The 12,596-nt window shown below is 34.7% G+C and overlaps 1 long non-coding RNA gene across 1 annotated transcript; it reads right to left on the reverse strand.

Moving 5' to 3' along the window:
• Nucleotides 1–1,955: 1,955 nt before the first annotated feature.
• On the reverse strand, nucleotides 1,956–6,107 carry LOC141407520 (uncharacterized). The gene is made up of 2 exons (XR_012416933.1): nucleotides 5,804–6,107; nucleotides 1,956–4,708 (listed from the first exon to the last, which is right to left on the reverse strand). It is a non-coding gene; the product is annotated as an uncharacterized lncRNA (long non-coding RNA).
• Between the last annotated feature and the right edge of the window lie 6,489 nt (nucleotides 6,108–12,596).

Here is a 12,596-nt window from a genome sequence, read left to right on the forward strand (position 1 = left end):
TATCTAAATTTGACATGAGGTAGCTTGCATCTGGAGAGCTACATTTGTTAAAGGTGAAAATAAATAAAACATATAATGATAGATATAGTTTGCCTCACACTTTCTTTATATTGGGGAATTGTACTTTTATTACATGTAGTTATATGTCATTTCTACAAAGAACCTCCACATTTTTAGAATGCATCAAGTCATAAAAATCTGCATTTTTTTTGTAAATACAATCCCTTTTGGAAGAATATAATCAGAGATTTCATAACACTTTATTTTGTAATTTGCACTTTTATTTAGTCTTCATACTTAACGATTATCCAAATGTATTCTTAAACAACTTAATTTCACCAATTTTATTATGAGCTTGAAGCTAATCATTCTTATTTATTGAGAATATTGTTTACCTTGTTTTAGGAAAATGATTATATCTGTCATGAAGACATTATAAACATTTTTCCCATGCTTGATAATTATTAAGATCATGAAATTATACACAAAAAATTGTGAAACTGTTCTTTATTAGGTGCTTGGCTGTTAGGAGAAAAAATACTTTTTTCAGCCCATGGAATGGTAGGTAACCTAAGTCTTTAGAAACAAGGGTATCCACATAGTCTTGCAGAATTGATGATTCATTTTTTTGTGTAAAATGGAATTGTAATTAGTTAATTGAATGGAACGCGTTTAAGTCAATACCTGATGCACAGTAAGCACTCAGTAAATGTTTAGTAATATTATTTTTCTTAGTTATGTAGAAAACCTTTTCTACTCTCCCATTTCCATCAAAATATTGTCCTTTTCTTGTCTTACAAACCAACTTAAATACCACAAATATCAGCGAAACTCCCTTTGGGTCAAAGTGATTATAATCTTTGATATAACTTTCCTTTAATTTCTCGTTGTCTTAGTTCTAGTTGTTTCTTGTATTTTCTTCCTCCTACTAGTCTCAGCTAAATGCTAAGCAAAGCAGGTTCTCCTACATATTTTTCTATGTATCCTCCATAGTAATGAGCACTAGATCTTGCATCGCACTAGGCTTTTGTGTATGCTTGTGAAATTACCCAGTTAGACTCCAATACTTATGTGATGAAATACACAGGCAGAAAACAGGTAAATTATATGGATTTTAAGCTCCCCTTTTAAACAGATACAAACAACTTAATTTGCAAAATACTCACTTTTTTGGTTAAGAGAAAAATCTCCATTTTTGAAACATCCTAGAAAGCTGAGCTCCCTCAAACTTATATTTTGTAGCATGGATATCTAACTCATTTGAATATTGCATCAAGACCATGCCAAACTGAATTTAGTTTCCAAATTTTAACTAGAAATTTGTCTGTACCTTGGAAGACTATACATATGTGGAACAGAGACTATGTGTTTCAGTCAAGAGCACAATAAGCAACTTTCTATTTTTAGTTATTTTAAAGCTTCAAAATTGAATAAGCCTTTACTAGTGTAAATGACAGAATGACTAGTATAATATAACATGATATATTCATTTTAAAGTCTACACTTTATTTTTAGTGTAGTGATACACTTGCTCTTGCTCAAATGTCCCATGTTATTTTTCTGTTTTCATTTTCCATTTTTTCCCATTGCTTTTTAATTTATTCATTCTTTTAAATCCTTAACAAAATAGTATAATTTCCTAATTACCTCCTCCCATCTTATTTTTTTTCACTTTGCCATCAAACCTTCAGTCCTCAGTCCATGGCCTACTATTGTATCTTTAGAATGATTTAGGATTTAGATTCAACATTTTTGTATTCAACGAACATTTCTTGAGCATTCTGATGAACAGTCTCTTTGCCCCTCCTGATCCAATTTCTATCCTTTATCTACTCTCTCATTGCTCTAGAAGGCTGGCTTTTATCCTTTATCTACTCTCTCATTGCTCTAGAAGACTGGCTTTCATTGTCTAGAACTCTAGACCAACTGGGCTCTATTTCTTTTTTCTTAATGGATTTGTCTGGTAGTACTAGATGAAGTAAGAGTTTGCAGTTGTAGCTAACTCTACTTAAGCCGGAACTGCTGTATGGCAGTCCTTTCAAACAGGCAGAACTCTTTCTCTATATTCCAAAAACACTTCACTTCTCTTGCTCCTTCTGGCCTAACCATGGTAACAGTTCCTTCTTGTTAGTTTCACTTAACCTTGTGCATATCTTGTAAATAAATTCTTTAATAAATTTCTGTAATTGCCTCATTGAATGTGCCATCTATTTCCTACAAATCCAATATTTCACTGTGTACCTGAGTTCATAGTCTTTTCTATATACTGTTTTATAAAATCTTGTGAATAAATTGATAATATAACCCATATTTTATAAAGGAGCAGAGACACAGAAGGTTTTGTAGAGTTGTTTGGAGACTCAGCTAATATATAATACAGCCAAAAATTAAGTCAAGGTCTTCTATTCAAAGTCTAGTATTCCTTTTCTTGTGACTTTACCTTGGTATGATTATTTATTGAGAACCTAGGGAACATTGTTATGTATTGAAACTGTATCCAGATAAACTCACAGGTATAGAGGAACAACAGAAATGTATCTAAATAGGAATTATTTTGGCCAGAACTCTCTGACTGTGACATATTAGTAAGGGGTCACATTTTTCTATGTTAGTATCAACACTGAATTTAAGGACTGCCTCTAGTTTCCCTTAAGAGTCACTTTTATGGGATGTTGGAAGTACTAGAATTATTTTTGCTTATCCTTGAGAAACATGTTAAAGTCTAAATTGACGAATAAACAAATGGATAGATAGAAAGATCAGATGAGATAAGATAACAGACTGTTAATGCAGAGCTGAAGAATAAGGGCTAGAGACAAGAAAACATGTTAATGATATGACTGAGTAAAATTAACATGAGATGAGATAAGATAAGGTAACAGACTATTGATGCAGAGCTAAAGAATAAGGGCTAGAGACACTCAACCTAGATCCAGATGCTGACCATAAACAAAACACCACCTCACCCACTGACTCACTGAGTCAGTCTGTTGGCAGTAATCAAGTAGAATCTAATGAGGGGACTGTAGGTTCTGGAGTTAATTGAAGCTATGGGGATCATCTGGACAGTTGTCCATATACAGCAAAACTAAAGGTGCTAAAGGATATAGGGAGCAAGTGTGTTAGTAAAAATATTAGGTGGTAATTCAAAATAATATGTGCACTTCAGACTTTTTCTGGGGAGTAAATGAAATCATATGTGTAAAATATACAATCCAGAAGCTGGCACAAAGTATATGTGTGGTATAATGAATGATATAGAGAAAGCTACTGATAATCATGCCTCTGATGAAATGACCAAAAATATAAGGCAGTGGATAATAGAGATCTTAACTGAGATAAAAAAAGAATGTTAAGAATCAAAGCAGGAACTGATACCATGGCTCAAAAATAAATGCTTGTGCTACAAATACTGGGGCATCATACAAAATTGCAACAGGTAAAAGATGTCTGCAAGAGCCCTTGCACAGACTACTTTCCCCAGACAATCTGATTCATTCTGAGATGATTCAAAGCCCCAAACATATTGCTCTGACTAGATCTATTTTTCCTACGATAGACTTGTAACCTAGAATTAACTGCTTCTTTCTAACCAACACCTTCTTTTTTTTCAAAATTGAAATTTCAGGTGCTAGAAAATCTGATGTCACAATTTGTCATCAGGTGAGGATGACTTTTAGGTTTAATGTCTTCTTCTCAACATGTTTGTTAATCTAAAAAGTAATCACTAATTGGTTAAAGATTTTAATTTTTTTTCTTGTAAATTTGTTTGAGTTCTTTGTAGGTTCTGTATATTAGCCCTTTGTCAGATGAGTAGATTGCAAAAATTTTCTCCCATTCTGTAGGTTACCTATTCACTCTGATGGTAGTTTCTTTTGCTCTGCAGAAGCTCTTTAGTTTAATTAGATCCCATTTGTCAATTTTGGCTTTTGTTGCCATTGCTTTTGGTGTTTTAGACATGAAGTCCTTGTCCATGCCTATGTCCTGAATGGTATTCCCTAGGTTTTCTTCTAGGGTTTTTATGGTATTAGGTCTAACATTTAAGTCTCTAATCCATCTTGAATTAATTTTCGTATAAGGAGCAAGGAAAGGATCCAGTTTCAGCTTTCTACTTATGGCTAGCCAATTTTTCCAGCACCATTTATTAAATAGGGAATCCTTTCCCCATTTCTTGTTTTTGTCAGGTTTGTCAAAGATCAGATGACTGTAGATGTGTGGCATTATTTCTGAGGGCTCTGTTCTGTTCCATTCGTCTATATCTCTGTTTTGGTACCAGTACCATGCTGTTTTGGTTATTGTAGCCTTGTAGTATAGTTTGAAGTCAGGTAGCATGATGCCTCCGGCTTTGTTCTTTTGACTTAGGATTGTCTTGGCAATGTGGGCTCTTTTTTGGTTCCACATGAACTTTAAAGTAGTTTTTTCCAATTCTGTGAAGAAACTCATTGGTAGCTTGATGGGGATGGCATTGAATCTATAAATTACCTTGGAGAGTATGGCCATTTTCACGATACTGATTCTTCCTATCCATGAGCATGGTATGTTCTTCCATTTGTTTGCGTCCTCTTTTATTTCACTGAGCAGTGGTTTGTAGTTCTCCTTGAAGAGGTCCTTTACATCCCTTGTAAGTTGGATTCCTAGGTATTTTATTCTCTTTGAAGCAATTGTGAATGGAAGTTCATTCATGATTTGGCTCTCTGTTTGTCTGTTACTGGTGTATAAGAAAAAAAACAAACAACCCCTTCAAAAGGTGGGCAAAGGATATGAACAGACATTTCTCAAAAGAAGACAAGCACACAGCCAACATACACATGAAAAAATGCTCGTTATCACTGGCCATCAGAGAAATGCAAATCAAAACCACAATGAGATACCATCTCACACCAGTTAGAATGGCAATCCTTAAAAAGTCAGGAAACAACAGGTGCTGGAGAGGATGTGGAGAAATAGGAACACTTTTACACTGTTGGTGGGATTGTAAACTAGTTCAACCATTATGGAAAACAGTATGGCGATTCCTCAAGGATCTAGAACTAGAAGTACCATATGACCCAGCCATCCCATTACTGGGTATATACCCAAAGGATTATAAATCATGCTGCTATAAAGACACATGCACACGTATGTTCATTGCGGCACTATTCACAATAGCAAAGACTTGGAATCAACCCAAATGTCCATCAGTGACAGACTGGATTAAGAAAATGTGGCACATATACACCATGGAATACTATGCAGCCATAAAAAAGGATGAGTTTGTGTCCTTTGTAGGGACATGGAAGAAGCTGGAAACCATCATTCTCAGCAAACTATCACAAGAACAGAAAAGCAAACACTGCATGTTCTCACTCATAGGTGGGAACTGAACAATGAGATCATATGTAACAAAGTATACATATGTAACAAACTTGCGCATTATGCACATGTATCCTAGAACTTAAAGTATACAAAAAAAAAAAAAAAGAAACTTGGAACTTAAAAAAAAAAAAGATTTTAATATTTTGAAGAATTGTTCCCGTGAATTGTGAAACATTTGTTTGTAACCATCAGCAACACAGAAAAAGTAAGTTTAGTTATGTTTGTGTGATGGTTAATTTTAGGCGTCGACTTGACTGGATTAAGGAATTCCCATAGAGCTGGTGAAGCATTACTTCTCGGTGTGTCTATGAAGGTGTTTCCAGAAAAGATTGGTGTGTGAGTTGGTGGAGTGAGTGGGGGCCGATCCGCCCTCAATGTGGGTGGAGACCATCCAATCAGTTGGGGACCCAGATAGAACAGAAAGTTAGAGAAAAGGTAATTTCCTTACATTCTCTCTCTCCTGGAGCTAGCATGCTTTTCTTCTGCTGCCCTTAGACATCAGAACTTCAAGATCTCTGGCCTTTAGACTCAGACTTGCACCAGTGGTCCCTGGGTTCTCTGGCCTTGGACTGAAAATTATACCATGGACTTCCCTGGTTCTGAGGCCTTTGAATATACACTGAGCCACACTTCCAGCTTCCCTGGTTCTCTAGCTTGCAGATGGCCTATTGCGGGACTTCTCAGCCTCCATACTTCTGGGAGCCAATTCCCTTAATATAGCCCTGATTAATACAGTTTGAGAGAGTTGTTGCTTCCTAGAGCTCTGTGGGAGAAAAGGGGAAAACACAAAAAAAGTTTTGGGGGTTATGTTTCCATTCATGTTTCTGTGGATTTGATCAGCCTCTTTTATTGAGTCAGAAAATTCAGTATTCTTAATTATTTATGTTTGATTTTTCTAAATTAATTTGCACATTTAATATAATTCTCAATTTTAAGTAAACACAACTGAATTTTTTTTCATAGCCTGACAGACATTGGCAACAAATAATAATTAATCTAGAAAAGCAAACAGGCAAGGATATTAAAGTATGAGTCATGAGGGTGTGTACTAACATAAAATATTGCAATTTATTAAAATTAAAGCAATGATAACTAAATAGTGTAGTATTTTAGCCAGATGTACAAACTTCTAGACAGATGTACAAACCAAGAGAATAAGATAATAAATTCAAGAATAACATACACATACATATACTATATATGTTAATATGTGTATGTGAATACATATGTATATATGATTAAAGGAAGCACCAAATAATATGTAAATAAATGGTACTGGTACCATTTATTAGCATTTGAAAAACTATAAGTCAACACTCTATACATGCTAATTTAAAGTGTCTGATTAATTACAAAAAACTAGCCAAAACAACTGAAAAACTACCAAAAAATATTTTATACTTATAGAACTCTGAAGTATTAAACACTTTATAAAATTTGAAATTATAGGTATAGCCACAAAGAAATATATTGACAAATTTGGCCATTCTCCTGGTGAAGAAAAATTAATGTAAAATAAAAAGAATGCAGCCAAAGAAGGATATTTGCAGGAAGCGTTAAGGCTATATAAAGAATTCTTACAAATAGAATAAAATCAGAAATATAGACAAAAGACATTATATATAATTCAGACAAAATAGAGTATATTTTAGTAATTAGAACTCAAACAGGGAAAAAATAATTATTATATCTTCTTGTCAAAGAAATGCAAATTAACAAGGAGGCAGTATTATTAAATCAGATAAATTTTTAACATTCAGACTCAATGTTAGTATTACTGGCAGCCTCAGTGCCCATTTGAATTGATAAATAATAATGTAGATTAAAAACTAGAATTATCTTTCAAACTACAAAAATATTTATTTCTTTTGATACAAAAGCAAATTTCTTGAAACTTTACATATGTAAGTTTTTATTGCAGACTCATTTGTTTTTTTAAAAATAATTCTGTTTTTCTAATTCCAAAATAAGACAAGCTCTTTAGAGAAAAATGTTAAAAGCCAAGAAGAAAAATAAATTAATAATCACTCAAAATCCCACCATTAAAAATTAATGACAAAATTTGGTAAATTAAATTTCCTTAATATTTTCCTAGGTATACAAAATGTTATATCGTTGAGCTCATAATATATAAATTTGTGTAATACAGTTTTTGCTTTACTTTTTATTTTTAAGTCATTAGAAAGTTGGTAAGAATAATTTTAATGATATATAATTCATTCTTGTATATTTCCATGCTTTATTTTACTATTTCTTTGTAATTGGACATTAAATTACAAATTTTCAACATTTAAACAAATGCATTCTATGGTAACAAAAGTTTCAAAAAAATCCAAAAGTATAATAATATAAGTGGTTAAAACAGAATGAATCAGTCTGGTGCGCGGGCTCACGCCTGTAATCCCAGCACTTTGGGAGGCCAAGGTGGGAAGATCACAAGGTCAGGAGTTCAAGACCAGTCTGGCCAACATGGTGAAACTCCATTTTTACTAAAAATACAAAAATTAGTCGGACATGGTGGCGGGTGCCTGTAATCCCCGCTACTCGGGAGGCTGAGGCAGGAGACTCTCTTGAACTGAGGAGGCAGATGTTGCAGTGAGCCCAAGATCGTGCCACTGCACTGGGCAACAGAGTTTCAAAAATAAAATAAAATAAGATAAAATAAAACAAAATAATATAAAATAAAATAATCCATCCATGATCAAATTAATGAAAACTGCAGTACAATGGAAATAAGCTTATGATACAGTGTCCATCCATCAAATTGCAGCTCAGGGCTTAATTATTTTAAGAAACTTTTCCTAGTACATTACATTAAGGAGATGCTTACCTCACTTTCATTTAATATGTAGAACTTCCTGGCTTGTCCATGCTTTGTAGTTCCAGTTTTACAGTGCCTCTTCTTTAGTTGCCCTGTGGGCACCCCAGGACATGTTAATGGTATGACTGGCTGAGTAAAATCTGCTAATGAAAAGACTGAATAAGAGTAGCAAAGCTTTGCTCATGTTCTCCATCTCTCTCTCTTTTTTTTTTTTTCCAGGTAGTGGTTTTCCTTTTTCTTGTTAGTGCCATGTAGGCATACATTAATCATGGTTTTCTGAGTTAGAAACAAATGATTTTCAAAAGATTTGGAAAATACACCGCCTTAATTCTATCATGAGGTTCCATGCAGAGAGCAACAGTTCAGTGTGAAGAGTCAACACTGTAGATTATTGACTTCCTATTTGCCTTGGCAGACGGAGCATCAAAGTCAATCTCAAAAATCAGCATTTCCATCAGAAGACATCTCTGATAACAGGTCATAGACAGGCCTGTTTTTATTATTAATGCCAAATTAGAAGAGGAAATAATGCCTAATATCTCGCTTGAAAGCAACATTTACTACATACAGCTTAGACCATGAAATTTGGGTTTAACTTCAGCAATAATAATCTAGTATGATATTTTTTTTTGTATCTAGCAGTTAGAAGGTCCTAACAAGGTGAAGTTAGACAAGAAGTCTGAAACCATTTTTCATCAAGTTCATTTCACTCGTGAATTAATAGGGTAGAAGATCTATGTGTGTTCACTCTCTCTTTTTGCCTGTTTCACCCAAGCATCCTGCAGATGACTGTACTATGCCCTACGCAGCGACACTTTGGCTGCCCAACATCTTGGCTTATTTTGACTGTGCCACAGTCAATCAAGGCATGTACACTTTGCTTGTAACTGTCAACAGAAAGGGCGCCTTGTGGTCACACACGAGGGCACAAGTGACCCAAGTCAAAGGACAAGGAAAAGATGGAATATTTGTTATTTTTGTCAGTCATAAAGGGAAAGATTTTTGCCTTTCTTTTACTAAAATTATGTATGTCATTGCTCGGCAGACTTTGAAAGAAAGTGGAAAACTTAAAAAGGAAAGAATGCAGAAAACATCATAAACATACTTTTGTTGGCTAGATTTTGCTATTTACAAACTGTTTCACTGTTATCATGACTGTGTTATACAAGCGTGCATGTCACTTTATGCAGCATGTAATTGTTCCTTTAGGGAAATAGTATCTTCACTTAAGGGTGAGAAGAAAAAACACGATTTTTCTTTCTACCAATAGGCAATGATATCTTGCATGAAAGTATACTTTTTTGCTTTGTTTTCACAATTCATGAACATGCGCATATAGACATACATGCAGACATACACAACAGGGACAGACGCAGGCTTAAATTGGTTTGATAACGGCATGGCATTCTCAGTAGTCTGCAACATAGATTACATGCCCAGCTTTATACTCCCAAATTAGTTTCATGGTATTAGTTTTTCCCATACTACTCTTTGTTATAATTTTCATCACTAAATATTCCAGTGGATTATACATTTCATAAGGAGATGGGATCTTATTCAACGTTGTAGCCCACAATGTAGGAAAAAATGTTAATCCCATGGTATTTATAAAAAGAAAATTATATTTAATTTTAAATTTTGTTTATAGACTATTTCTTCTACATATAAAACCAAGCTTTTTAAAATTTAATTTTTATAAACTCAACAAGTTTATATAATGTTCTAAATTATATCTCTTCTTTAAAAAATTTCCCTCAGATTTGAGTCTGATTCTTAGAATTTTCAAAATTATATAGGTTTTATTGAAAATATCATTTATTAGTGTAATATGCCAAAAATGTAACTTTTCAAATGGCAAACTGATATATACTTAGAGGCATTAAAATCTCCTATAAATTGATGATAATGATGGGTAATATTTATTGAGTGCTTATACCTGTGCCATTTCACAGGATATTTAACAATCCTCTATTGAGTCATCTATCTCTGTTATTATAATACCCATTGTATAGAAAAAGAACACTAGGCCCGAGAAAGTTAATTAACGGTCTAGGGTCACACCACCATATCAACTGGAGCTAGAATTCTCTCTCTTTTCACTGATCCCAATGCTTCCACTCTTATGTACTTTGCTCTACAGTTTGCTTAATAATATGTGTGTGCCTTTCTGACATCTCTGTCTCCTCCCTAACATGTACTAGCAAACTGCATTTATTATCTTCCTGTTTTTATGGTTACCTAGAGTTTGTCTCAGTGGTTGTAAATGGTTTTCACATAATCTGCAACTCTGATGAGTAACAGAAAAAGGCAATTTTTAATAAAAGCCTTTTTGAATAAAAGCGAATGCAACAGAAATAATAGAAGCGATTATTGATAAAAGTACAGAAAGTTAGGCACTGAATCCTATCCTGAGGGTAAAAAGCAATAATTTCTCTCAAAGTATCATAAGTTTATACTTGATCTTTAACAATGGTATGTAAATACAACAACCACAACTAAGGAATACACTCTTGGAAAGAAGGACATAATCAATAATTCCTATTAATGTTACAGAAACATGTAATTCAAAATATCATATTTTCACATGGAATACTTGGATTCCACTATACTTGTGCATCTTTTACAAACCCATTGGTAAAAATCATGCCACTGAGAATGGTGGAGGTCTAGACATCATACCACTGAGACAGAGCCTGAAAATCAGACCTGCCACATCCATCATTCTGACAGCTAGCCTGGATTGTCTAACTCTGGATACATCTACTCTTCTTCAGAAACAAGTAGCCAAAGTCAGTTGACTTTGGTCAAGGACGCTTTCTCCTTATTTCTTAACTAGGAGAGGTGAATGAAGGGCTGTTTCTTCCCCATTGAGACAGAGTATATTTTTACCCCCTTGGATTCAAAGAAAAGAACGTTTTTTGCTATGTGACTGTTAGGAAGCAGCATGACAGTGCTCAAATAGAGGACTGAATCCCATCTCTAGTACTTATCTGCTCTATGAACGTGTGCAAGTGTCTTAAAACCTCTCTATGACTCAATTTCCTTTTCTGTAAAGTGGGGATAATAATAGTACCTACCTCAATGGGGAACTATGTGGATAAATGTGACCATTTTAGTAAAGCACTTATCACCATGCCTGGTACATGGTGAGCACTCAGTGAACATTAACTTTGCTTCCCAACAGTCAGCAATGTCTAAAATGGTGGCTAAAAGCACTGGCGTGCTTATTTCCCATAGAATTCAGCAGTCTTGCTCTACTGACTTTCATCTGCCAAACTCTTAGTAAATGAACTGCTTCATTTCATGCTGAACGTAGACACAGAAAGGTATCCTGGTGAAACTAGAGGATATTATGCTAAGTGAAATAAGCCGGGCACAAAGGGACAAGTACTGCATGATCCCACTTATATAATATATCTAAAGGAGTCAAATTCCTAGAAGCAGAGGGTAGAATGGTGGTTACCAGGGACTAGAGGGAGAGAGAAGTGGGGAGTTGGTTTTTAATGGATGTACTCAGTTATGCAAGAAGAAAAAGCTCTAAAGACCTATTTACCTCATTGTGTTTATAGCTAATACTGTACTGAACAACTAAACACTTCTTAAGAGGTTGTATTAATCCATTTTCACACTGCCGATAAAGACATACCTGAGACTGAGTAATTTATAAAGTAAAAGAGGTTTAATGGACTCATAGCTCCATGCGGATGGGGAAGCCTAAGAATCATGGTGGAAGGTCAAAAGCGCTTCTTACCTGGCTGGGCGAGAGAGAAATAGGGAGGGCGAGAGAGAATCAGGGAGCCAAGCAAAAGGGGTTTCCCCTTATAAAATCATCAGATCTCAAGAGACTGTTCACTACCACCAGAATGGTACGGGAGAAACCGCCCCCATGATTCAATTATCTCACACTAGGTCCCTCCCACACACACACAAATTATGAGAGCTACATTTCAATATGAGATTTGGGCGGGGACACAGCCAAACCATATCAGAGGTTAAATCTCATGTTAGGTGTTTTCTAACCACAGCAAAAGAAAAAAAATAGAAATAACGAAAAAAAAGGAAGGAAGAAGGAAAAAGGAAATGAAGGAAGAAGGAGCCTGAGCTGGTATCCCTCCAATTCCTGGGCCAAAAGTAGAAGTATGCGCTTCAAATGCTTTCCATTTGTTTTTATTAAATCCGTTTAAAAAATGAGAGACCCAAAAGATACTTTCAAAACCTACATTAGAGTTAAAAGTTATCTGACACTTTGAGCTAGATTCTCCCAATCTGTCAGCTGCTGTCTGTTAGAGAAATTTTATGCCCTGAAACAGTTGGGGCACACAATAATTCCTAAGTGTGACTTCCAGGAACACCTACTTTACACAATACCAGTATTAAGCATCTAAACTCCTAAGCTTTAAAATACAAGAATAATCCAATC

Source organism: Macaca fascicularis, chromosome 8, assembly GCF_037993035.2.
Source record: "Macaca fascicularis isolate 582-1 chromosome 8, T2T-MFA8v1.1".
Taxonomy (NCBI): Eukaryota; Metazoa; Chordata; class Mammalia; order Primates; family Cercopithecidae; genus Macaca; species Macaca fascicularis.